Source organism: Kogia breviceps, chromosome 19, assembly GCF_026419965.1.
Source record: "Kogia breviceps isolate mKogBre1 chromosome 19, mKogBre1 haplotype 1, whole genome shotgun sequence".
Classification (NCBI taxonomy): Eukaryota; Metazoa; Chordata; class Mammalia; order Artiodactyla; family Physeteridae; genus Kogia; species Kogia breviceps.
Genome location: NC_081328.1, coordinates 21,053,922 through 21,080,023, shown reverse-complemented (window position 1 = coordinate 21,080,023; position 26,102 = coordinate 21,053,922). Strand labels below are relative to the sequence as shown.

General features: G+C 49.0%; 1 long non-coding RNA gene across 1 annotated transcript in view; it reads left to right on the top strand.

Moving 5' to 3' along the window:
- The window catches only part of LOC136793173 (uncharacterized), a 33,694-nt gene that overhangs the window by 5,900 nt on the left and 1,692 nt on the right, over positions 1 to 26,102 (top strand). The window contains exon 3 of the long non-coding RNA XR_010838096.1: positions 958 to 1,061. This is a non-coding gene — a long non-coding RNA (uncharacterized lncRNA). The remainder of the gene's footprint in view (positions 1 to 957; positions 1,062 to 26,102) is intronic.

Sequence of the window (26,102 nt, the reverse complement as noted above, 5' to 3'; positions counted from 1 at the left end):
CAGTCTCCTCCACTGCCAAAGACAGATTTGACTCCATTGTCCGAGACTCCTTCCAGACGATGAGAGTAGGCACAGGTTCACACGCAGGCACAGTTCCCACGGGATGTTGTTGCCTACATCTGTCCCAATTCTTTTCAGTTTGGGGAAGGAGGCTGATAGAAACCTAAACTCAAATTGGCTTAAGCAAAAAGGAGGTTATTGACTATTAAAGAGGGCAAGGGAGTCTTCAGGCACTGTGTGACCTGGAACTTCAGACATTATCAAACATCTGTCTTCTTCTCTCAGTTCTTTTTGTCTTCTACCCGTATTTCTCAGGTCTACTTATGGTGACAAAATGGCTGCCAGGAGCACTAGGCCCACCTTCTAATGGCTCAACAAAGGGAGCATCTTCTTTCCAATAGTAACAGTAAAATTCTTGAGACTGAATTTCATTGGCCCAGCTTAGGTCACATGCCCACTCATGAACCAATCACCATAGCCGGGAGCAGAGGGAGGATTTAGGCCTATAGGCATCCCTGGCTCTGCCCCTGCAGAACTTTATGGACTCATAGTGGGAGAGGGATGCAGGCTCCCGAGAAAATTTGAGGTACAGTTTCAAAAAGATCAATTCTGGATAGATAAAAGCCACAGATGTCCACTGAAGTCCCTGAGGTCAGGGGCAGGAGCAGTGGGGAGGGTGAGGGTAGAATAGGTGAGGTTCTTCTGGCCCCAAGTCATGTCTAGAAGTTTGGAGACAACTGGGATAAAGCCCAAGGTGGGGGGTGAGGGGTCCTTCACATGTCAGGGGAGCTTGAAGACAGCAGTGTAGCACCGAGGATGCCCCGGGGAAAGGGAAAGAGCGTCCCATCTTCACCACCAGCATCCTCCTCTCTACGTAAGCCTGGTTGGTACGTCACGAGCAGTGCTGGGCTCTAAAATTACATATCTGGGTTCACATGCAACTTTACCTCTTTTCAGCTGCGTGACTCGGAGCCAATCCCCTACTCTGAGAAGTGAGTTTCTGAGGCTGGAGTGAGAAAATGTAAATGCTGGCCCCAACCTGGCTCCCAGAAGCTGCTCAGGTAAGACTCGTTTGCTTTCTGGCCTTAGAAGCTGGCCTTGCACGCAGAAATCCTCCCAGGATCTGAATTGATATGTCTGCTGTGTCCTCCCCTCTGGTCTTTGACGGAGGGCAGGACACAGCACATACGTGATTGTTCCCAGGTACCAGCTGTACCTGGCGTGTAGTCTGGATCCAAGAATGGCTGTGGGATGAATAACAGGGGCAGCTGATCGGTGACCCTCCACATGTGGGACCTGAATGCAGCTGGGCCCCTCAGCCTCTGCTCTGCCCCCGCGCTCACTCTGTAGCAGGCATCACATGTATATCCAATTCCCAAAGTGTAGGCGAGCAGAGTGGATTTTCCTGAAGTTTTCATGGGAAGACAGGAAGCAGATAACATCACACACCACACTCCAGACTCCATCACACATCACACCAGCCACTGGGCTTCTCTCTTCTCTCCTTCCAGACATGGCTCCTTCCCTCCTCTCCAATCTCAGTTTCTTAAAAAAACAAAAACAAAAACCCCCAAAAACCCCCAGATGCCCAAATTCAAACTCTCATTTTGCATCCACACAGCTAAATAAAAGCCTGATAGGACACAGACCACCTGGCCCCATTCGACTTGCTTCCTCCCCTTCTCTGCACTGTGGCCAACCACCAGGCCTCTGTGCCCCTGCATCTCGCCAGCCCCTCAAGCTGCCCCCATGTTGATTCCCTGAGGCTCAGAGAGGCCACTGACTTGCCCCGTGGCACCCATCCTCTGTGCAGGGCTCCCCCAGCTGCAGCTGCCTTGTTGTTGGTGCTGGGGTCTGGGCTTGGCTCCCTCCCTGTGCTCATTAGCCCCTGAGGGTGACAGACGTGGGATGGGGCAGGATGGCTCCTGGCTGGCTGGCTCCCCGCTTGGAATGTGGGGCGCTACCCACATTGAATTTAGATGTGGCTCTGAGCAGGCCGTTCATTCATTCCGGACCATATCGACTGCAGAACTGAGTGCTACAAGTAAGAAGGAGTTTAGCTATTATTCCCCTACTGATGCGATTTAACGTTTGGTTTATTCCTGGCCCGCTCTCCGCTCCTCTCCTCATCAGTGTGACATTTGCATAGTGTTTCCCTGCAGTTTTGTCAAACACACGGTTTTTCTGGCAACTCCCTGCTTTGGCTTCTTTGGGGGAGTTTGGAACTCGCTGAGGCATCTTCCTTCCCTTCCCTGAACTTTTTCCTTCCCGCTGCTGGGGGGAGGGGCACACAAATAACCAGATCTCCCTGGTTCTTGCCCCTTCGGTGAGCCTGTAAGATTTCCTGTTGCCTGGTGGCCTTCAAGTGTTTCTGAGTGTCCTAGGTGGGTAGGGGTCTCAGCTCACTCATGAATAAGTCTGCACTGCCCGCCCCCGCTTCCTGGGTAACGTCTGCCCTTCTCCGGGCACCTCTGCCAATGCCTCGAAATCCTCAGGACGCTCGAGCTGCCCAGCGGTGAGGAGGCATGTTCTCTCCCCTCTGTCTCGCGGTGCTGCCTTCTGTTAGAGAGGCTCCCACAGCAGGGCTGCCAGGGCCTCAGGGTTTGCAGCATACCTGGTTGTCTCCATTTGACGTCACCCGGAAGCAGGCTCCGAGACAAGGAGTCAATGGAAGTGGTTCACCTGGGAGGTGAAAGAGATCTCCGGGAATCGTGGGATGCGGGACGCGGAAGGATACCCGCGTGGGTAGTTGAGGTTAATCCCTCCCCAGTTCTTCAGGTGACTAAACAAACCTGCGCCCCTGCCGTGAGCGCCCCAGGGAGGAGAGAGGATGAGGCTGGGAAGCCTCCTCCCCACGAGAAGGCTGCCGAGCCAGCTGAGAGAGGGCTCAGACGGAACGGGGAGCTCCTTGGCAGAAATCTGCACATTCCTGGGCCCCCACTCCCGCACTTGGACCCGTCTCTCCAGCTGGCCCTAGAGCAGAGCCCGAACCGGGGGGAAGAGCTGCAGGAAGGCAGCTAGAAGCCCAAGAGGAGGCTGACGTGCGGGCAAACGCATCAGCAGCGCAATGATGAAAAGTGAGGAGGCAGAGGTTGAAAGGTCACCTGCCCAGGGATGCCATCAGCAGAAGGTGAGGAGCTGGCACGTAGTAAACACCTACTGTGTACAAGCCCTAGATATACGGGACTAGAACTCAAGCTTCTTCAAGGCTGGGCCCATGTTTTATTTCTCTTTGTAGCCTCAGTGCCTACCATTGTGTTGGGCTCCTGGTCATAAAACCTAGAGTAACAGGAAAAAATAGCAACCATTTACAGTCACTGAGTAGGCACTAAGTGCCTTATATTTATTATAGTGAATCCTGTGACAATCATTCATAGTAGGTCCTATTATCCCCACCTTACAGGTGAGGAAACTGAGGCGCAGTGGCATTTAGATGATTTGCCCAGGGTCACACATCTAAGTGACAAAGCCAGGATTTGAACTCAGGTGCATCTGCCTTTCAAGTCCTTGACTTCCCCGCTCCTTTGTGGCATGTCCCCGCACAGGGGGGTGGGGGCAGTTAGACTACAGATGTCCTTGGAAGGCCCCCCAACTTGTGAGGTTCTGTCTTGTTAGCCGCCATCCCCCTCTACCCCCTGCCAACCACAAAGAAAGGAAAAGTCCTTCGCTCCTCCTCAGGTGGCTCGTGGCAGATTACTTAGTGCTTGACATGGCGTGTCTCTGTGTCACTGTTCCCGGGTGGAATTAAATCAGGACAGGAAAATATTAATTTGGAGTTGGGGGTGGAGGCCGCTCCTTTCCAATTACTCTCCACCCTGTCAGGCTTATCCTGGCGCAAACAAGGAAGGAGGCTGGATTAATTGCTTTGGACTCTGCCCCACTCCAGTCCCAATTACTGGGCCGGCTTGGCTCCCAGCATTATAAAGTGCACTGCTGTGCAGGAAATTGTGTGAAATTTTAACGGATTTTTCAGACGCAATAATGGATCACGGGATTCGGGGCCAGTATTTGGCAGGTGGCTGGGCCCTCTGTGCCTTGGCTGAGGTTAAGCTATTTGGGGTTTCTTTGTGTATTAAAGGATCATCTGGTTAACCCCAAAGCCCAGGGCCACCAGAACGGATCAGGCCCTGACCCTACAGAGGAAGGGCGGGCTCCTGGAGGACGAGGAAGCCCACTGCCTTCATAATGATAATAATGCTGACACCATTTTCTGAGCCTCCACACATGCCACGTGCTTACTCACAACATCTGCAAGCCTCATCTTTTGAAGTTCTTATTTTTTCCCCACCTTATAAAGGAGGAAAAGGGGGCACAAAGAGATTCAGTAACTTGTACAATGTTAGCTAGTTCCTTAGTGGCAAAGCCAAGATTTGAACTCAGGTCTGTCTCCAAAGCTATTCTATTTTGGGGCACCACTCTGCTTCTTCCTTTCTTCTGAAGGATGCGTTATAAGGGCGTCTCTCCGGGCTTCCCTGGTGGCGCAGTGGTTGAGAGTCCGCCTGCCGATGCAGGGGACACGGGTTCGTGCCCCGGTCCGGGAAGATCCCACATGCCGCGGAGCGGCTGGGCCTGTGCGTCCGGAGCCTGCGCTCCGCAATGGGAGAGGCCACAACAGTGAGAAGCCCGCGTACCACAAAAAAAAAAAAAAAAAAAAAAAAAAAAAAAAAAAAAATGGCGTCTCTCCTACCACACTTGACCTTCTAGGGTATGGGGTCCTTTTTCTTTCCTTCTCTGCATCTTCAGCCACTGTCAGGGCACCTGGCACACAACAGGTACCCACGAGAGGTGTGTTGAACTGCACTGAACTTGACCTGGTACCTGGACTCCAGGATTTATTAACGGGATGAAGGGGGTGAGCTGCTGTGACCCAGACACACCTCTGGGTCAATGAGAATGAGCCCCATCTGGGCCCATCTGGAACCCATGGGAAGGGGTGGGGGGTTAAGTGTGTTCCCAGCCATAATGTGTAACTGGTGTTGTCTGGGTGCTTCCCACGTAGAGTTTCTCTTCATCCTTACCAAGACCTAATGAGATAGGTGGCATCACCCACATCTGAGAGCTGTGGAAATGAGACTCAGAGAGGTGAATGGAGTCGTCCGGGGTCACACAGCTAGTAAAGAAGGGCCTGATATGTCCCAAGACTTTGGTTTGCATTAGTCCATCGGGGCTGGAAAGGCCCGGGGTGTGGATTTCCAGCTCCAAGCTTTTTACATCTCTTTAACATTGTGGCACCACCTGTGGTCTAAATAGTAAACACAATTCTGCCCACAGGTTTAATGTGTCAAGCTAGTAAAGGTGGAAATGCTCTGGTGAAAGAGGGACATGGGACCCTGTGTGGCTGCAGAGGATTTGGGGGATGAGGACAGAGTTGGCAAGAGGGCTGACCGACTTGGAGAAGGGGACAGTGGTGTGGAGCTTGGGGAAGTGAGTGCCACGTAGCTTACAAAGCTCAGACTCCAATGGGGCCACTGCACAGGAGAGTCAGACTTGAGTGCTGGGGTCCACAGAGGAGGACCGTGGAGACGGTGAGGGTGGTAGAGGAATGAGGGTGGGGCATGCCGTGATCATCAGTAGCCGTCCAGTTCTCACCTGCCCCTTTTTAGCTAAAGGAGAATTAATTATGTGCAGGGGATGCCCCTTAATGGCCATCATTTAGTTTAATTTAAGAAACAGGCCTCTCCACAGCCCCACTCCCCACTCCTGTCCCACCCCGCAGCCAGCAGCACCACCATTAGCAGCTGCACTGATTAATGGTCTCCTGCTGCTTACATGAGAGCAGAGGTTCTCAAACTGGAGTGAGCCCCAGAATCTCCTGGAGGGCTCATCAAAACAGTTTGCTAGGCCCCATCCCTGGGTGGTGTCCAATAATTTGCATTTCCAACAAGTTCCCAAGTGGTGCTGACATTACTAGTCTGGGGAACACCCTTTGGAAATTGCTGGAGTGGAGACAGCGTTTCATGGAAGCACCATCCAGCACTTGAGAACTCGGCCCCTCACCCCAGCAGGGGTCCTCTAATCCAATGGGGGCGGGGCATAGCCATCTCTGTCATTTTACTACCCCCAAGTGCACCCATCCCTCCGATGATGTGTAAGACAAGTGCATTTTCTCAGCATCTCAGTAGCCCCTGCGCTGGGCGTTTCTGCTCGGGAATGGAGGGAGGGAAATGTCAAGGGCCTGATTCCTTGACCACGCCCGCCACCCAGATGCAGCCCCTCCTAAGCTGGATTCTGGGGACACCCACCTGCTTCATCCTCAGCCCCAAGCCTAGAGAGGCCCAAGGGAAGCTGGGCCGTATTTTGCAGACCCTCTGATCTTGCCCACCAGGCGGGAGAGGTCAGGCAGCGAGCACCTCCAGAGGCCTGGCAGCAGCAGGAGGAGGCCTACGGTGACAAGCCTAATTGTGGGCCATGGGCTGCCTCCCCCCATCACTGCCGCCCATTGATCCGGCTCTGCAGGCTTCGCCAGGACGACCATCCAGAGAGCCTGTGTGCACCTGCATCAGGGCGAGCTCACGAAACCTAATGAGCTAGTTTGCTGTTGAATAACTAGGTCCTTTAAAAGAATTCATAGGTGGCGATAATAAGTCCATTTAGAAATCTCTTAAGCTTTGTGGAAAGTTGAAGGGAAACCTGGTAACCATGCGCACACCTGCTTTCTCTGTCCGTGTCTCTTCCCTCCACCTCTCTCCAGTTCCGCTCCTTACTTTTTTCCTGCTGCCCTCTTTCCCCGTCTGCATTCTCAGTTACTCTGACTCCGGCACACGCTCGATGCTGAGACCTCTTGACTGCCAGTGGACGTCAGGCAGCGGTGCCCCGCTGATTCACTTAACCCTCCCTACAGACCTCGGAGTGGGGGCTGACCAGCATCCCCACTTTACAGATGAGGAGACTGGAGCGCAAAGAGGTCGAACATGGCCTCTGAAGCGACACGCCCTTAAGGAGCTGAGCCAGCAGGTCTGATCCTAATTCCTCCCCAAGCCCCGCTCTGTCAGCCTGCATCGTCCTCTCCCCTCCAGAGCCCCAGACCTCCTTGTTCCAGTGCTCCCACCAAGCTGGCTGAGCTGGGATTTTACAAGTCACATGCCTATCTTCTCAGAGAATTGGTGCCAGGGCTTCAGAGCTAACTTCAGAGGGCTCTGTAGTGGACACTGGCTTCAAATACACTTTGCTTCCACAGCGACTCTTTCCATTTGGATTTCTGCCCATTCAGAGGCTGAATGCCTCCCTCCCTCTCTCCTGTTTCCTTCTTTCCCTCCTTCCCTCTCTACTTCCCTCCCTCCCTTCTCTGTACTGGGGCAGAGGAGCCAGAGATGAAGTCAGCCAGTTTCTAGCTGAGAGCCCAAAGGGGTCCCCTAATGCCTCCATATCTGCGTGAGACACCCTGGCTCTCTCTTATCACCCTGTATGTTTCCTTCATAGCACTTATCACAACATGACATTTTCTTGAAGATTTGTTCACTTACTCGTTTTCATGATGTTTATTACCTATCTCTCCCCATTAGAATACAAGTGCCCTGTGTGGGGGTGAGTGGCAAAGGTGTACCTGTATATATCTGCTTTCCTGGGGCCCGCACAGAGCCGGAATGAGCAAATGTTAATGACTAAATGTGTTGAACCTGATCTTCAGTTTCCTTTCTTTGTTTTGGCTGCACCGTGCAGCTTGTGGATCTTAGTTCCCCGACCAGGGATCAAACCCGTACCCTCGGCAGTGAAAGCACGGAGTCCTAACCACTGGACCACCAGGGAATTCCCATGATCTTCAGGTTCCTGATCTCTAAAACGGGGGTACAAGTATATCCTCTACAGAGTGCTAAAGTGCCTGGTACACAGCAGGAGATCCACGAATGTCAGTGCCCTCACTCCACCCTCCACCCCCTTCGGGTAAGCGCTGCAGTGCCCAGGGAAGTTCTGCTACTTAAAAAAAAACCTTTGATAACTCCTCTTTTTTATAGTGCAAAGAATTTTTCTGTAAAGCAAATGAGCCCTCCTAGATTTACCTACTTTGGAAATTGGGTGTTTTTGTTTGTATTGGGCTTTCTTAAAGTGGGCTGACTGAGTGTGTGGAACTGTAGAAATGTTTATATTAGTGCCTTGTTACAAGAGTTCCTGATTAGGCAGCTTCTGAGAATGTAGATGAAAATTATGCCTTCTCGAAGCATAAACACGACTGCAGAGATATAAAAGCCAGAGGCAGGGCTGCTGCTCTTAGCATGGCTGGCAGAGAGCTTGCCCCGGTGACCGAGCTGGGTTTGCGCTGAGGACCCTCCACTCGCCAGTTGCATGACCAGTGGGCAAGTTCTTGAATCTCTCCAAGACTGAGTTTTCTCTTCTATAAAATGGGGGTGGGTGGGTAATATTTCTATCTATCTCATAGCATAACAACCCTGTTAACTGAGACCATGAGCTCAATCATTCATTCAATGAAAGCTTTTAGAACAGCTGTGTGCCCTGCGACGTTCTGAGACCTAGGGATTTAAGCAGTGAGTGAGACATTCCATGCCCCATGGGGCGTACATTCTAGTGGGAGATAATGCACGTGAAGCACTAAGAACAGTGCTTGGCGAGCGCTGGCCTGGAGGGCGACTGCACAGAGTGGCTCTACAGTGACATGGCTTATGGACATAGGTTTGCACCTCCGTAGCTTCTTCTCTGGAAGAAGATGCACACACAGCTGGACACAACTCCACGACATCAATCTCCGGCAGGAGTTGGACCTGCTCCTCTCTTTCATGACGCTGGGATGCTTTGTGTGTGTGTTTTGGGACTCCATGGGCGTGGGGGAGCCAGTGGCATTCAGTGGATGGGTCTCAATCTCATCTTTCCTTGCCCCTCTTTATGCACAACTCATTGCCTCTCTCATATGCACGCTTCACCTTCACGCTCTGCTTTGGTTCACCCCGTTCCCTGCTCCTGGGCTCCTTTCTTCCTGTCCTTGCAAACTCCACCCACCCTCCAAGGTCTTCCTTCATAAAGCTGTTCCTGCACCTTCAGCTGGGGGTAATCCCTCCCTTGACTCTCCATCCTCCTCCTCTCTCAAAACCTGTGTCCCTCTCCTCCCCAGGGAGGAGATTGTTTCAGTTCCCCTGTTGGACCGTGAGCTCCTTCAGGACTAGACCCTGTGCTGTTCACCTCTGTGTCCTCTGTACCACATTGCTTTACCTGAAATATTCTCAACAAACATTTCTAAGGCAATTAAACAAATGTGTGGCTCAGCAGATTTATTTGGAATCATTAGATGTTACTTTTTCTCAGGTGGGAGATCCGAGGCAGGGGCCTCATGTGGAGCAATAATGGCCTTTTTGGCCTGGGTTGCTCTGTTTGTGTGCAGAAGCTCCCGCGTGTATGCTGCAACCCCCTCTCTATGTACTTTCATATGCATCCACGGGCCCGGGTGGTTGTCTTGGGTGTGTACGTGGTGGTGGGGTATGGTGGCAGCCCAGTGCCCAGTGATGGATGAGGGGGGTGGAGGTGACTTTCCCAGGGGAAGATTAGCGCCTGGCAGCTATGATTTGTCTCGTGCCCTCCTGTCCTTTTGCTGGGCCCCACTGCAGAGTCATTCATTACAAAGGCTGCTGCCACAGGCCTGGGGGCAGGGGCTGAGCAGTGTGTGTGTGTGTGTGTGTGTGTATGTGTGTGGCAGGCTGGACCCCTCCCCCAGAGAGACTCTCATGCCAGAGACCAGAGCCATCTGGAGTTGTGAAGAAGAGGACCAAGTTGTAATTCACCTTCCGAGACATAACCCTGCACCCAGGGGTAACACTATGTGATGGGGGGGGATTCATTCATTCATTCAGCAAACAATTTCACTAAGTGCCCACCAGACCTGTTCTATCCTTTCATGGAACTCACCGTCGCTGGAGGTGAGTAAATATGTAAACAGACAGTACAAGGAGGGTAACAGGCTGGTGAGACAGGTGCCCTCTAGCCTGGGGACCTGAGGACAAGTGAGAAGACACAGGAGTTGGTGGAAAGAGCAACGAACTTGGAGGCCGAAAATTTAGGCTTGAGTCTTGGCTTTATTACTTTCTAGTGTTATGGCCTTGGGCAAGGCACTTCAAAGCTGCTTAAGGCTTAAGGCTTAAAAATTGGACCCATCTATAAAATGGGGCCAATGATATGTCCTCCATCCATAAGGCTGTTTTAAAAGTGAAAAAGCTGTCAAAGAGCTTTTAAAATTGGAAGGTGCTACACAGGTGTGTGGGATCATTGCTTTCTCCACCCAGCTGCAGAGGTGGAAGCAGGGTAGCTAGATGATACTCCAAGAAAAAAACCACAACCCCCCCCTTGTATTTATACAGCCCTCTACAGTTTACAGCACAGTTTTAAACTCTTTATATTTCTTGATCCTTACAACAACCTTGTAAGGCAGGTCAAGGCAGACATTATTAACTCCTGTTTCGGAGGGTAGGAAGAAGCTCAAAGAGGATAAATGGCTTGCCCAAGGTCACTCAGTAGGTGGATGAGCTAGGACTGGAATTTGTTTTTTTCTGATATTGAAGGCTTTGTGCTCTTTTCCTGTTTCTACACACCAGAGTCCCTCCCCTTTGATAAGACTCTCCCTTCATCTCTTCTCTAGTCTGGGTGACCTTACCCCCACCCCCTGAAACCCCCCCCCCATCTCATGAATGGACACACACCTTCCCCATTCCCCCACACCTTCTTGTGCCAGCTCATGACCACTATTGGACATAATGATGTCTGGGATGGGCGGGGGGTGAGCAGAGAGGGATCTGTAGGTTTGAGATCGTTAGATGGAGAGAAGAGGGCAAGCTGAGATTTTCCAGGAGTCCTTACCCAGATCTGGCATGCCCACTGCTGAATTAGTATGGTAAGGGGAGAAAGAAAAAAACAAGGAGGGAGGAAGGAAGGAAGGAGAAGAAGAGGCAAAAAAAAGAAAGAGAGAATGGAAGTTGGGGTGGAGAGCTTGAAGAGGAAATACAGGGAGGGGGGAGATATAAGAAAATGGGAATGAGACAGGAAGGAATCTGGGAGAGGTGAGGAAGAAAGGTGAGAAAGGGGGAAGGAGGGAGGCCTAAGCAGCTGGGGAGGGTGTTGGGGGAGGGCCAGCTATGCTCTGGCAAAGGGGTGGGAGATTGAAGACTGAATCACAGCAGGCTGTGGAGGAGAGGAATAAGTCATAAACGCTGCAGGAGCAAAGGTCAAATATAGACTGATGGCTCCATTGTTTCCCAGCCTGTGAGGAGGACCCTGCTGGGGGTTGCTGAGATGCTTAACCCTTCCCTGCCCAGCTTTTTGATGGTGAGATGCAGAGTGAGAAAAGCACCTGTGTGTCAGGGATGAGGATTGGAGAGTTGGAATTAGGGTTGGGCAGGGGCCCCACAGGGTTGGGACTGGGTCTTGGGAGAAGGAACTCAGGGTCCTCTCCACTTCAACTCATAGGAGGGGAGTAAATAAAAACATAACCACCTCTCTTTTTCCACTGGTGGGAGTCCCCTTTTGCATCCCTGTGGGGAGAGATTTCCTAAGGCAGAAGGAGGTTCCTGGGAGATGGTTCTTGAGTAACACCTATCCACAATGACACCAATACATAGTAGTAACAGTATAAAATAAATATTTACTAGGTAATAAAAACAAAATTAATATCAATATTTATCATGAACGCATTAATATATGTTACTATATATGCGATGTTTGTGGTTTGCAAATAACCATAGCAAATACAGATCATCTAAATCTAACAATCCTGTGTGATCAGCATTATCGCTGTTTACCACTGAAGAAACCAATGCTGACTTGTCTAAACGTGCAGGTTAGCCTATTTTCTAATCCTAATCCACAGATCTTTCTGTCACTCCACAACTTTCCTTGGGCAGTATCATACCCACTACAGAGGACAAAAATAGGGATCTGGGGGATATAATTGGCTATAAAGTGACTTGCCAGTTGAGAAAGCCAAATGTAGTTGGTTAGAGAAGGGGAGAGAGGATAATGTCTGTCAGTGGAACAGGACTTCAGCACCACGGACAGTCCCCAGACGCCTGTGCTCTTGCACCTCTTGCCAGTCAGACCTGCATTACCTGCCTTCTCTCAAGGAGGGGTCCATCATCAGACCCCTTAGGCCCTCCCCAGGGGAGAGCTGGGGGCCAGATCGACGCCTCAAGCGCTGTTACCATCTCCCGCCCACCCCCCGCCCCCCGCACCAATGATGTATAGACTGACAAAGGACTTAATGCTGTGAATACATAAAGCGCGAGGCCTGGGCGGTGGAGGGTGACAGCTGCCCTTTAATGCTTGGCTTTTTAAAGATCATGGTAGAGTTCAGAAAGTATAGTCATGAGGTTTAATGATTTAATGGGGACGACTGGGGAGCAAAAATAGTTACTGCCCCCTGGGGAAAAGTGACTCCTCATACATATTACTTTAGCTTAATGGCCTATAACGCCCTCCCCCCGTGCCCACGGGGGGAGTCACGCTACATAGCCACTGTAATACCGAATGGCCTGATTAAATGCATATTAAACAATACTAAATTGGGGGGAAAAAAGGCAGAGGCCGTGTTAAATGTATTTATTCAGTACGGTGGGGGGAAGGTGTGGCTTCTCCTCTGGGGTTGGGTGGAGGAGGTCCTGCTCCCCCAAAAGATGTGGTGCCCCAGTGGCATCTGGAGGGAGGTGGGCACTCCAGTTATCTGGAAGGAACTTAAGGAGGGAGACAACTCAAAAGTTGGGGGAGATGTTAGCCATTAAGGGTCTGGAATACCAGGAGAAAGAAGGATGAACCAGACCCAGTGTCCTGAGGTCTCATGTGGTTCCCACTTTGGAGACTTGCCCACAGAAACGTGGTGTGATTCTAATCAGTCATTTCTGAGAGGCTGCTTTTCTGTAGGTTCTGAAGCTACCCTGGGACTCTTGGGTCCACTGTGATGGTCTTTTTACCTGTTAAACCCCACGATGCTCCAGCCATGGCCCCGGTCACCAGTTTCTAAGATCTCTGACTAGGCTAGAGTGAGAGTGCAGCCTTATTTCTTCAGTTCACCTGGGTTCTTTTTTTTTTTTTTTTTTGGCCACACTGTGCGGCATGTGGGATCTTTAGTTCCCCAACCAGGGATCGAAGCTGTGCCCCCTGCAGTGGAAACGTGGAGTCTTAACAACTGGACCACCAGGGAAGTTCCAATGCACCTGGGGTCTATGGACTTTGAATGCACATTAAAATCACCAAGGGAGGTTTTTAAAATGCCAGTGTCTTGGGGTTATATCTCAAGAGATTCTGATTCAGTTGGCCTGAGGTGTGACCCAAGTGCTGGCGTTCTTTAAAAAGCTACCTGGTGGGCTTCCCTGGTGGTGCAGTCGTTGAGAGTCCGCCTGCCGATGCAGGGGACACGGGTTCGTGCCCCGGTCCGGGAGGATCCCACATGCCGTGGAGCAGCTAGGCCCGTGAGCCATGGCCGCTGAACCTGCGCATCGGGAGCCTGTGCTCCGCAACGGGAGAGGCCACAACGGTGAGAGGCCCGCGTACCGCAAAAAAAAAAAAAAAAAAAAAAGCTACCTGGTGCATCCAAAGTTGAAAATCACTTTAGAAACATGCTAGAGCTGGGAGATAAACACCTGGTTAAGTTCTTCATTTCGCAGATGAGGAATTGAGTCTCAGAGTGGCCATGGCTTCTCCAAGAGCCACAGGGGTAGACCAGGCTCTTGACTCCCCACCCAATGATCTTATCATTACACTCCTCCCTTTTTCATGGTCTCATGAACAGGGCCAGTACCAGAAGCAGGGACTAAGAAGAGTTAGCATCTTGGCTCTGTAGCTGTCTGCTCCAGACAGGCCAAGATTTGAGAAGCCCACGTACCGCAACGAAGAGTAGCCCCCGCTCGCCACAACTAGAGAAAGCCCACGTGTAGCAACAAAGACCCAATGCAGCCAAAAATAGATATAAATAGACAAATACATAAATTTAAATAAATCAATCAATAAAACAGGATTTGTCACAGAATTGGCATGTATTGTTGAACAAATGGATGGAAAGTTGAGTGTTCTTACTCAACCTTTCTTATCAAACCTCACATAAGTAAGAATGCATGAGTTAGCCTTCCCTAGACCTGGTCAGAAAGCCTTGGAAGGGGTGAAAAACCTCCCACTTAGGGAGTAAGTGACAGAAAACCCTCAGCTCCAATCCTAAACCCTTCCCTTGGGCGAGGAGAGGGGGAAGGAAAACTGTGATAGATTCCTCCTTCCTATTCCACAGGACATTCCTCGACACACACACTGTCACACACACAGACCTCGCTACCTGCCCCCCCACCTTCCTCCTCCCTCACCTGCATTTAAAATAAATGCCTATTAAAAAAAATCCTCCTCTTTCTGTCACTACATGGGCCAGACCCTCCCACCCCCAGGTCCCCGACGCTCTTAGATTTTCCTGCTGCCACGTTCCTCCCTGAGCCATGTCTTCTAGTATTTTGCTTTCAAATTGTGTCTCTTGCCATTTGTGCCACATTTAAAATGCTAACAGTACAGAATGTCATTTACAGAACCGGGGCGTTTGCTCCGGAAAATTAATTTGACTTATTCCTTCTGCCTGTTCCTATCTCCAGGCCAATATTATGCTACTCATTCTACAAGAGTAATACTTAATGAATAGGACTATTAATAATGTCAAGGTCCGCGGGGGCCTGGCGGCTAACGGATAGGCGTAGACGGAAGGAACCCATCACCTGACTCCTGGTTTAATGTCCCATGAAAATATCAGGCACTGCAGTGTAATTATGGAGCAGGGAGAGGCGAGTGGATGACGACCCAGAGTTTCTTAAATATTTTTCAAATTAGTTGATGCTTTTCCTTTTGGGGAAGAGGATGCTTATCCCCCACCCCCCTCTATTTTTAATTCTGGTCTAGAAGAGGAGGTGGATCTGTTTTTACTGCACACACACACACAAACACACACACACACAAAATGTATAATACAGAGACTCTAATAGCTGCTCTCACTCCAGCATGTTGAGACACTATGTTGGAAATGAGGAGGAGGAGGGCTTAGGTTTTCATTTAGCAAAAAAAAAAAAAAAAAAGGAAAGGTGGAATCATAAAATCTGATTTACAAAGAGTACCCCTGTGGCCCTCCTTTTCTCCATTCATCTCCCCCTCTCCCAGTGCATACAGAATCACAGAGCTAACAGGGGCTTCTAGAGAGAATGTGAGTCCCCTGGTTACCTCCAGGCCCAGCCCCCCTATTGCTCACAGTCCTGAATATTCAAGAAGATGGAAGAATGTACCTTGGTGTACAATTTCTTCTTTGCTTGAAGGCTGATTTCTCTCAAGCCCTGAGATTTTGGTCCTGGGTTTGCTCACATGGCTGCTTTTACAGGAATGGCCAGCAGGCTTGGGCAGGAGCATGGGGGAGGTGAGGGACACAGGGAGGCCAGGACTGGGGGTAAGAGAGTTGGAGCAGGACCCCCGGGTGTCAGTCTCATCTCATAGGTGGAAAGGGTATAAGAGTATCTGCCATGCAAGATGGTGGAGAGGGTTTGAAAGGCCTGGGGCCATGGCTGGCACATGGAGGGGACTGGTAATGTTAGTCTCTTTTGTCCAGTTCACAGATGGTGTGGTCAGACTCAACTACAGCAGGAATCAAGCACAGCTCCTTGGTGCAGGGTTGAACAAAGGATGCACACCTCTTGCCCTAGGGAAGCCTGATGTGTGTGAGCTTCCAGTGTAGTGGGGAACCTCTGTTCTCGAGGAGCCCTCAGACTCCTATGAAGGAGTCATAATCCCTACTCTGGAGGGCCCTAGTCTTACGAGAGAGACTCAGCCTCTGATCTGCGAGGCTTCTGGTTTGTTGGTGGAACCCCTGTCCTTGGGGGCTCCAAGTCTTAGGGAGGAATCACAGTGCCTACAGTGGGGGCCCCAGTCTTATGAGATGGTTCCTGCCCCCAGTCTGGGAGACATTCTAATCCAATGGGAGAAAGCCTCTGATCAGGGGTGGAGGGCTTCTGATCTGGTTGGCGAAACTGAGCCCCTACCTACCCTTGAGGAAACTCTAGTCTGATAGAGGAGACACACAGCCTCTGTTGTAGGGGTGAAGGGGAGGACCCCAGTCTGTTGGTAGAGACAATTCTTGCTTCAGGGGAGCTCTAAATCTGGTGAGAGATATATAACCCTGGCATAGTAAAATCCCAATCTGATGCAGAGACAAAGTATGTCTCAGAGAGATTTCAGTCTGATGAGAGTAATAGCCTAAAGAAGGCCTCTCTGATGGGAGATAACAGAGCTCCTAGACTGTTAAGGAAGATAGAGCCCCCTGGCCTCTATCTGGCCTCTATCCCCCTGCCAGGATGATGGGAGGGTGGCTTTTCTGCAGTGACATGCCCCAGTCTTATTGAAGAGACACAGTGCCCACTCCCAGGCAGCTTCGACCCTGACAGGGACAGCAGGAGGAATAAAGTCAGGCAAACTGCAGAAACCCCAAGAAAGGGAGGCACACACCGTTCAGTTTAGCTGGGAAGAAATCAGCCCAAGCCCACCAAAGTGGCAGATGCTCAGGGAGGATGAGCGTGCCAACCTGGACCTGTAAGGTCAAACGGGAACCCTGCGGGAAAACTCAGTGCCTGGAAGGAAAAAAAAAAAAAAAAAAAAAAAAATCATCTCTCTTTTCAGCACCACAGCCAGCGACCACAGCCTTGCGTATCGCAGTCCCATCGGGCCCTTCTTCACGCCTTTCCATCTACAGGGACCCCGGGCTTAAGGGGATGTGTGTCAGGCAGTGGGGCGCCTCCCTCGCGCGTCTCTCCGCGAGTATCTGTCTCCCCCATGCGACCGCAGCTCCTCACAGAGGCATCGGGAATACGCGCGTCTGCGTCTCTCTCCTGCACAGCTGCTGGGCCAGAGCCTGACCCCGCAAAGAGGGGAAGCACTTCCCCGACCTGCTCTCCCACTCCGGGGTTAGGAAGAGGGTCAAGGGTTCCTCTTGGGGCCAGCGAGATGGGGAGAGTGACAGGTCTCTCTGGAGGCCTCGGGGTGTGTTTGCGTGTGTGTGTTTGGGGGTGTTGCTGTAAAGGGGTCATCTTGCTATCCACGTCTTCTTGGGACAGTGCAGGGCTGACTATGAGAGGAACAGCCTCCCTCTGAGCTCTGACTGCTCTGCTCACAGGGTGGGGTTCAGGCCTGGGTCTGTATCTGATCTCAAATGCTCCCTGCCGCCACTCTGGAACTGTCTGCAAGAGAGTCCTGTGCAGGAACACCTGGCTTCTGCAAGGAACACTGAGGGGCTCATCCTGGGCCACTTTAAGGCCAGAAGATCAGGGACACTACGGGTTCCTCTGTGCCACCCTTTCCTCTTCCTTCTCCATCACCTGGTTTGGGGCCCTTACCATCTCCCGCAAAAGAATTGTTCACGGCCCCTGCTCCTTTCTGCACCTGAACCTTAACATACCCAGGTGGTCCAGCCAGACCCCCATCATTTCTCTCCTCATACCCTAACCTCTTAGAAGAAAGATGAATGGGTTGAAGGACCTGGACACAGAGAGATACCCTATCTCCACCACCACCTCCATCCTCACAAAAAGGCAAATATCGAATCAGCAAAAAGAAAAAAAAAAAGAGGGCCAAATAAAAAGTAATCAAGTCATCCAATTAATAATTATTCGGATGGACTCATCACAATTCACAGCCAGGCCAAGGAAAGGGTGGAAAAAGGGGTCAGAGACGGCAAACGTGGGGGGCACCTTCTTGTCCCTCACCCTCAGGTAAGAGTAAAGAACCTCCTGCCAAGTTCTCGTTTTCTCCCTTGCTCCTTTCCTTTTTTTTTTTTTTATTGGGGCATCCTGAGTGTAAAAAATATGACTTGCCTTTATGGTGCTCCAACAGGAATGAAGCTATAAAATTATGAACAGTTTTTATGACGGCTATTTGGGGGATGCTTTTATATTGATGGTATACAGCCTGAATCTGTCTTTTTTGCATCTCACCTCCCCTTCCCTGGGTGGGGAGGGGAAGTCTGTGTAACTATTTTTCATGCATTTAATATATTAATTATCCGGTAAATGCTCCCCAGGCTGTGCTCGGGACATTGGAGAGTGACAGGTTCTCAGCGAGCCTCCAAAGGCAGCGCATCAGCCTGCAGTGTATTATGTCGGTGAGGTCAGGGTGGGGTTAATGTAACTTTTTATTTGCTGATTTTTCATAGGCGAGAGCAAAGCTGGGATAGAGAAGGTGGGGAGGGAGGAGGGGAGGGAGGAGAAGGTGGCACGAGAGCAGAGATAATGGTGAGGCAGATCTCTCCACCCCCAATTCCCCTCTGTCAATGCCAGGAGGTTTGATTAGGGAGGAAAGGAGCAGTGGCCTCTCCCGGCTGGTTCTGTCACCCAACAACACATAACACTTCTGAGCTCTTCCTGGCTGCATCTTGCACACTTGAATGCAGGCGTGGTTTCACCATTTGATTACTTCTTCCTCTCTGAAACCGAAACCCAGGATCTCGGGCCTGGAAAAAACCTGTCAGGTTACATGGGACCGTCTGGCCACCTTCCCTCTGCAACTCCCAGACGGGCGCCTGCACATACACACTTGCACACTGCCATGTGGACTTGTGCAACACACGGCTGGCTTTGTCACTCGGTTCCACATTTTCCCTCCGGCTCTCATGCATCAAATTCTCACCTCGACCTCTTGCCCATTCACAAAGCACAACTCCTGGGGATGAAATAAGAGGATCTAGGAATGGGTCCCACTGGCTACGGTTTCTCATCTCTACCATGACGCCAGCCGCCCTCATGTCTAGAGCTGAGGCCTTGTCCACCCCGCAAGAAAGAAAAACTGTCAGACAACCAGACAGCCCGTCACTGCGCGGGGGGGGGGGTGGTGGTGGTGGTGCAGATGCTCCCTGGGCCTGTGTGTGTTCCAGGTCTCGGGAGGGTGAAGGTTGCTGCTTAGACCAAACTGGGACCTCTCTGTCTCTGGCCTCCTGCCCCTGCCCCGCCACCTGCCGGCCCCAAGAGGGCAGCACAGCTGGGTCTTCTCTGCTTTTTACCAGCCTGTGATCCTGAGCACCTGCCTCCTGACTCCCCAACCTTCCGGAGCCTTTATTTTTGTTTTTGTGTGTATATTTTTACTGTAAAGATGTTCACTCATTCAGAAAAGTATAGACTTCTAAAAAAATTGATGAGGACACTTTTGTGTGTCAAAGCAGGACAAGGGTGCTCCTGTTGAACTGGGAGCCCAGACGCTGGGGCTCAGGGTCTCAGTTCTGCCTGGATGGGCTGTGTGATGCCCCTTTTCCTCCACCAGAGAAGGCAAAGCGAGGGTGAGTATTTCTGAGGCCCTGCAGACGTACCCATCCTTGCCCAGGGGTGGCACTGAAGCATATGTGTGTGTGGGTGTGTGCCTTATCTCCCTCAAAGGGGACAAGTTCAGAGTCTGAATCTTAGAAACAGAGAGGCCGGGGTTCAGGTTCTTGCTCTGCTGCTTCCTGCTCTCTGACCTTGGGAGAGTGTCTTCACTGCTTTCAGACTCATTTCCCCATCTGTAAGGTGGGGTTTATTATATTGGGAATGAAACCTTATAGGAATGTTGTAAAGAGCAAAGACGCTAATAGATGTAAGGTGCTAGCTCAGTGCCTGGCACAGACACTACTGTTATTGTTGTCATTATTATTATTTAGATTCCACCCGCTCCCACCCACCCGTGTTTTCTACAACCCAACCCCTATGAAGTTACTACCCATCCACAACTTTGCAGATTCTGCATGTTAAGTGCCTATTTCCTGTTAGGCACTTGGTCTGAGTTGTGACACACTGTGAATAGATGAGTGGTGATATCTAGTTATGAGCCAAACATCCAAGCAGGCTTAGTATACACACTTGCCTTTCTCATCCCTGTGAAGCCAGCATAGAGAATAGCATTAAGAAGCCAGCATTGGGCTTCCCTGGTGGCGCAGTGGTTGAGGGTCTGCCTGCCGATGCGGGGGACGCGGGTTCATGCCCTGGTCCGGGGGGGTCCCGTGTGCCGCGGAGCGGCTGGGCCCGTGAGCCGTGGCCGCTGGGCCTGTGCGTCCGGAGCCTGCGCTCCGCAGTGGGAGAGGCCACGGCAGTGAGAGGCCCGCGTACCACCAAAAAAAAAAAAAAAAAAACGAAGCCAGCATTATTGGGCGTCTATTGAGGGCTGGGGAGGGGGTCACACGCATAACCTCCTTTATTTTTCTCGATGGCTTTACGAGGTATATGATATTATTAAGCCATCTCACTGGTGAGGAGCCTAAGGATCAGGGAGACTCAGTCAATGACATGCCAGCCTGAGGTCACCCAGGTGGTATAAGACCCAGGACTGGGATGCAAGGCCACCCTACTCCGAAGCTTGTGTTCTTCCCGTTCCCTCAGGCTGCCTCTTGCTCTGGTTTTGAAACGACACATCAAACTAAAGCAGTGATAGCAATCTTGCAAATAAATATATAACTGCCTACTATCTGTCAGGCACTGGTGAGGAGCTCACAAGAATGAGATGCTGTTGCTGCCCTGGAGGAGTCTGGAGGCCACTTGGGGGAGATAAGACATTTAGCAAGAGCAGTGGTGTGGTACGTCTACTATTACTGTGCTGCTAACAATACTGTCAGCAGCAACAACCAGAATAGTTAATGCTTACTCTGTGTCAGGCACTTTTCCAAGAACCTTAGCCTATGTGAACTCATTTTATCCTCATAACCTCATAAGACTGGTACTGTTATTACCCACTGGTCTGTAGATGAGGAAACTGAGATGCTGAGAAATTAAGGTGCAGAGAAATTGCACAACCAGCATGTGGAAGGTTCTGGAAGATTCCAAAACTGACTCCGGAGGTGGCGCTGTTGAGCTTGTAACCTGCTTTGTGCCAGGTACCTACCTTTTCATGGCTCCCTCCCCAGTTTGGGATCCTCACTCTTATTTAGGTATATATAAATTTGTTGGCCCTTTTAACATTTCTATCTTTGTGCAAGTATTCAAAGAAAGTATTTTAAGTGCCATGTGTCTGATCATAAGAATGATAGTTAGATCATAGAATGGTAGTTAACAGTGAAGTGTCTACTACGTGCCAGGCTCTGTGTTAAGTGCTTTATCTACATCGCCCCATTTCATTTCCTCCACACCTTCATGAAGTGGGTTCTGTATTATCCCTATTTTATGGATGAGGAAACTGAGGTATGGAGGAGGTTAATCAACTTGCCCAAAGTCATACAATAAGTGGTGGAGCCAGGATTTCAGCCCAGGCAGTCCATCCTCAGAGCGTGAGTTATTGACCCAAAGCTCTTAATGAGAGAAGCTCATGGAATCAAAGGGAGAAGCCCCCTGTTGCCTCCCTGTACCCCAATCACACTCTACCTCCCCATCTCCCTCCCCTTCAAAGGGCCATGAGGTAGAGTTTTCATAAATATTTCATTAAAAAATATATACAAACGGATTTTTCCCATGAATGGGATCATTCTGTTGTATTGTTCTGTAGTTTGCTTTTCCTTTTTCTCATTTGATCTTGGTATATGTAGATCTATTTCATTCTTTTAACTTCTACCTAATATTCCACGGAATGGGTTCACCATAGTTCTCCCACTGACGGACAGGTGGGCTGTTTCCTATTTTTTGATATTGAATGCAATTAGCAATGCTTCCCTGAACATTCTAATACAGGCCTTTTGTGCACATGTGCTCAATACCTAGAAGTAGAATTGCATAATGGGACAGAGTGTGCCTTTAACATTTTTATAGCTGTTGCCAAACTGTCCTCCAGAAAGGCTGTATGCTTCCCCCCGAAGCATATGAGAGGATCCTCATCACCTTGTATCCTTGCCATCAACACTGTGATATATCTTTTTCCCATTTTTGCTAAGTTGATGTATGAAAAAAACTCTTTGTTGTTCTAATTTCACATTACTACTGAGATTGGGGAACTTTATATTTATTCACTATTTCTTCTATCTTCTTTGCCCTTTTTACATCTCATCTGGGTTTATGCTTTGCCCATTTTTTTGATTGGGTTGAGGGCTGAAGGTGTTTATAATATTAATTTTCTGAGTATAAAAGTAAGAAGAACATTAGAAAACACAGACAATAACAGAGAAAGAAAATAGATTCCACACATAGTCCCTTCACCCTGAGATAACACTTGGCAGCATATCTGTGCATTTTTGCACTTTTTTTCTGTGCAAATATATGTGCTTCCTACCTCCACTCTTCGAATACCATGGTATATACAATCTTGTGCCTCTTTTCCCACGTGGTGCTATAAAGGACACATTTTCCTGTGCTATTAAATATCTTTCTTCTTTTTTTTTCAATTAAATTAAATTAAATAGTTTATTTTTGTCTGTCTTGGGTCTTCGTTGCTGCGCGCGGGCTTTCTCTAGTTGCGGTGAGCCGGGGCTACTCTTGCTTGCGTTACGCAGGCTTCTCTCTGCGGTGGCTTCTCTTGTTGCGGAGCACAGGTGCTAGAGCTCAGGCTCAGTAGTTGTGGTGCACGGGCTTAGCTGTTCTGTGGCATGTGGGATCTTCCTGATCAGGGCTCAAACCCATGTCCCCTGAATTGGCAGGTGGATCCTTAACCACTGCACCACCAGGGAAGTCCCCTATTAAATATCTTGAACACAATTTTTAATGTTTGCTCAATATTGATCAAATTGATATATCAACATTTATCTAACCATTATTCTACTTGCTGGATGTATAGGTTGCTTCCAGTTTTTTCACTGTCATAAATTACACAATAGTGAATATCTTTGTACATAAATCTCTGTCTACATCTCTGATTATTTCCTTTGGATAGATTCCTTGACATGGAATTACAGAGTCAAAGTGTATAAATTTTTAAAGATTTTTTATCCGTATTGCCAAATTGTTTTCCCGAAGGGTTATATCGATTTACATCCCCACTAACCATGTAGGAGACATACATTTAACTGCACACTTTATAATACTTTTAAAATACTCTTCACTTGGGAGGTAAATATATCTCATTACTGTCTTAATCTTCATTGTCTCTTGCAGTGAGGTTAAACATATTTTCTACACCTCTTAGCCATTTGTTTTCTATGAATTGTTCGTCCATATTCTTTGCCCACTTTCTGTTGGAGTAGTTATCCCCATTTTTTGGACAAATAAACTGAGGCTCAGAGTAGTTAAGTAACCCACCCACAAGTACACAGCTGGCAACAGGCAGAGCCAGAATCCAAACCTCTCTTATTCCCAATCCTGAGCTCTTGCACTGTGTTGCTTCTTTTTGCTCTAGAGTAAGAATCAGCAAATTACTGCTCAGCCTGCTGACTGTTTTTGTAACTATAATTATTGGAGCCCAGCCACTCCCACTTATTGACTATCATCTCTGGCTGCTTTTGCACTACAATGGCAGAGTAGTTGCGACAGAGACCATATGGTGCACGAACTGTAAAGTATTTACTGTCTGGTTTTACTGCAATGTTTTACAGAAAATGTCGCATGACCTCTATCCAGAGCAGCATCGTATGTTTTAAGTCTGAATTTTCAAGTAGCCACTTTTTAAAAGTAAAAGAAACAGGTAAAATTAATTTAGAGTTTATTTTATTTAACTCAGTATAACCAAAACATTATCATTTCAACATGTAACCAACATAAAAATTATTAATGAGAGATTTTACAGTTTTTGGTACTATCTTTGGAATCTGTTGTGTATTTTGCACTGAGAGCACAGCTCAATCCAGACAAGCCAAATTTCAAGTGTTTAGTAGCTACATATGGTTAGTGGCTAACCCTAGGGGACAACACATCTCGAGAGCCCCAATTATTTTCATCTGTGAAATATAGACAATGCTAATACCATGCACTTCACAGGGTTGTTGGAAGAAGCAATATGTGAAGCACTATGTGCATGTAGCTTGTAAGATACTACATATGTGCAAAGGGCTGGGGGGATCCAGGGATGACTTGCCTTACACATTGAAAGATGGAACTTAACAGACAGAGGGAGTTTTTGCCAAGTGTACGTAGCTTAGAGGATCAAACACACACACACACGCACACACACGCACACACGCGTGCACACACACACACACACACACACTCATACCACATTTTTGTTTCTTCTCTTTACTGGCTCAGTGTCTCCTGAATAGTATTTACTCTCCGAGGGGGGCAAAAGTCAGGCTAACTCAGTCCAGAAGAGACTGTTCCATTAATTCTTATTAACTCCTTAAATGCCCCATCATTTCCTGTGGGCTGTGCCCATGGCCACGAGAGGTGTCTGTCTCTGAATCACCCTGCTTGGCTGCCAAGCAGACTTAAAATCTGGCTTTTAAATTTACTCCTTTATTCATTTATCAAACACTTACTGCACACCTATTGTCCACTAGCCTCTGAGGTGGGCGTTCTTATTTTGCAAAAGATTTTCTCAAAAAATACATTTGCAACAATATTATCAAAATTAAAATGGAAAAGCTATGAAGAGGTAAAAGTGTCTAGGCATAGAGCAGAGGTAACATGAAATTAGTCTCTGAGCTTCTTGGCAACCAGCGCAAAAAGGGAAATATATTGGATTACATCATTTTCACTACCTAGGAGAAAAAAAAATGCTACTCTTTTTCAAGAGAAACAAAACTGTTCCCTGGTACTACATTCAAATAGGCAGTCATCACCTGAGGCGTTGCTCAGCGACTGGGATAGCGTACGGACAAAGGGCTTCTATTGCAGATTTACAGCCTGTGCGGCCCTGATCTTCATGCGGTTGTTTCTGGTATCTGCTCTCAATAAAAGCTGAGGGCACAGTGTGAAAGCTGAGACGCAGTGAAGGCGATCCTGCAGGAGCCTAGGCCAATGTGGTCCAGCTCTGTGTCTTTCTAGGGACTTAGCTAGAAGCAAGGAAAAGGTTTAGAGTGCCCTCTGGAGCTTGTGCCCCATCGGTCCATCCAAATCCAGTTCCTCCTCTTCTTTCCCACTGCCACCACTTTAGGATGGGTCCTCATCATTTCCTGCCTCTTCCCTAGTCTTCCCTAGTCTACCTCCTGACTCTCCTCCACCCAGCAGCCTGTGACCTTTCTGATACACAGACCCCATCATCACCCCCACGCTCCACGGCCTGAAAATCCATCAGTGACCCAAGTGGTGGGATTTGAGGTGAATTTGTTTGCTCTCAGCTTGGAATTTTTAGTCATTGTTTGAATTTTTATAAGTATGGGTAATGCTTGCAAAAACAATAGGCTGATTTTCTTTAGGAAAAAACAAAATCTGGATTAAGATGCCCAGATGTGCTAAGATTCTCACAGTGTTAATTCTGGGTGTTGGGACTATGGTTGATTGTCCTCTCTTTTTTTCTCTATACTTAAGTATATTTTTAAGTAAAAAGAAACAATCACTAAATGCCCCCTTGTTGCTTTCCTGTCACCTGGCACCCACCTACTTCTCCACTGAGCTCTCACAGCTTCCTTTGTATAATGACCACATTTATTAGGCACCTACTCTGTGCCAAGCACTGTGCTAGGCACTTTAAAAAAATATGAATATTGCTGCATTTAAACCACATGTTGAGTCCATTTTATGGATGAGGAAAGTGAAGGTAGAGAGGTTACAGAACTTGCATGAAGTCACAGGGCTGGAACGCCAGAGCCATGATTACAAAGAACCCAGGCAGTGTGAAGCCAGAGCGTGGATTTACCTTTATACCACAGTCTTCTACTTAACACGTTGGGTCTTTTATTTTTTTTTAACCTCAGCATAGTGCTTGGCATGTTCTTGGTGTGCAATAAATGTTTATTGTTGAATCAAGGTACTTCACAAATATCACTTCTGTGGTGGGACATTTTTGAAACACTTATTGCTTTTTTTTCGCCCCTCATAACTTCCCCTCCCTCCACCCCTCAGTACCATTGCCTCAAGGGAGGTAGGGGCAGGTGAAAAGTGGACATCGTGAAGGCTTTCGGGCTTAGGTGCTCAAAACCTCAGGCCCTTGGGGGAAAGGATACTGTTCCCAGGTTGAGAATTTAGGCTTTGCTGGACCTCAGAGGATGGGGCCCCAAGATCCCAGAGGGCATGGCTGAGAGGTGGGTCTAGGCAGCCGGCATCTGCGGCTTCATGGGGAATCCCATTCCCAGGATAAGGGCAGCAGAATCACAGACATGCTGTCCATCACGGCCCCAAACCGTACAGAGCTGAAGGTGTGAGCTG